Here is a 1,441-nt window from a genome sequence, read left to right on the forward strand (position 1 = left end):
AAAAAAAAAAAAAAAAAAAAAAAGTAAACTTAATCAGGTACCCACTTTCCCAGGAAAAAAAAAAGAAAAAAAGTAGCAACTGTATATTTTCCGGGTCCATGGCAAATATTTTCCCCAATCTAGCCTTTGACTTTTTTAAAATAATTTTTTCAATTGAAGTATAGTCAGGACTTCCCTGGTGGTCCACTGGTTAAGACTCCACGCTCCCAGTGCAGGGGGCCCAGGTTTGATCCCTGGTCGGGAAACTAGATCCCACATGCCGCAACTAAGAGCATGCATGCCGCAAGTAAGACCTGGTGCAGCCAATAAATAAGTAAACATTTTTTAAATAAATAAATAAATTGAAATATAGTTGATTTACAATGTTTCAGGTATACAGTAAAGTGATTAAGTTATATATATAATATATATATTTTTTCAAATTCTTTTCCAATATAGGTTATTACAAGATATTGAATATAGCTCCCTGTGCTATACAGTAGGTCTTTGTTGGTTTTATATTTCATATATAGTAGTGTGTATAGGTTAAACCCAAATTCCTAATTTATGCCCCCCGCTTCCCCTTGGGTAACCATAAGTTTGTTTTCTATGTCTGTGAGTCTATTTCTGCTTTGTAAATAAGTTCATTTGTATCATTTTTTCTTTTAATTTGTTTTTTTAATATAGCTTTTGGCTGAGTTGGGTCTTCATTGCTGTGCACAGGCTTTCTCTAGTTGCGGCGAGCGGGGGCTACTCTTCGTTGTGGTGCGTGGGCTTCTCATTGTGGTGGCTTCTCTTGTTTCGGATCATGGGCTCTAGGCGCGCGAGCTTCAGTAGCTGTGGCACACGGGCTCAGTAGCTGTGGCACACGGGCTCAGTAGTGTGGCGCACGGGCTTAGTTGCTCTGCATGGGCTTAGCTGCTCTGCAACACGTGGGATCTTCCTGGACTAGGGATCAAACTCCTGTCCCCTGCATTGGCAGGCGGATTCTTAACCACTGCACCACCAGGGAAGTCCCTGTATCATTTGTTAAGATTCCACATATAAGTGATATCATGAGATATTTGTCTTTCTCTGTCTGATTTACTTGTTAGTATGATAATCTCTACATCCATCCATGTTGCTGCAAATGGCATTATTTCATTCTTTTTTATGGTTGACTAATATATATACCACATCTTTATCCATTCATCTGTTGATGGACATTTAGGTTGCTTCTTGGCTATTATAAATAGTGCTGTTATGAACACTGCGGTGCATGTATCTTTTTGAATTATAGTTTTCTCCAGGTATATGCCCAGAAGTAGGATTGCTGGATCATATGGAAACTCTATTTTTAGTTTTTTAAGGAACCTCCATGCTGTTCTACATAGTGGCTGAATCAATTTACATTCGCACCAACAGTGTAGGAAGGTTCCTTTTCATCCTTAGACTTTTTTTTTTTTTTTTTTTTTTTTTTGGT

General features: G+C 38.2%; 1 protein-coding gene across 1 annotated transcript in view; it reads right to left on the bottom strand.

Annotated features, from left to right (window-relative positions):
- The window catches only part of AFMID (arylformamidase), a 20,061-nt gene that overhangs the window by 2,723 nt on the left and 15,897 nt on the right, over positions 1-1,441 (bottom strand). The gene's annotated exons all lie outside the window — the stretch shown is intronic.

The sequence above is a fragment of the Lipotes vexillifer genome, unplaced genomic scaffold, assembly GCF_000442215.2.
Source record: "Lipotes vexillifer unplaced genomic scaffold, Lipotes_vexillifer_v1.1 scaffold1691, whole genome shotgun sequence".
In the NCBI taxonomy this organism is placed as follows: Eukaryota; Metazoa; Chordata; class Mammalia; order Artiodactyla; family Lipotidae; genus Lipotes; species Lipotes vexillifer.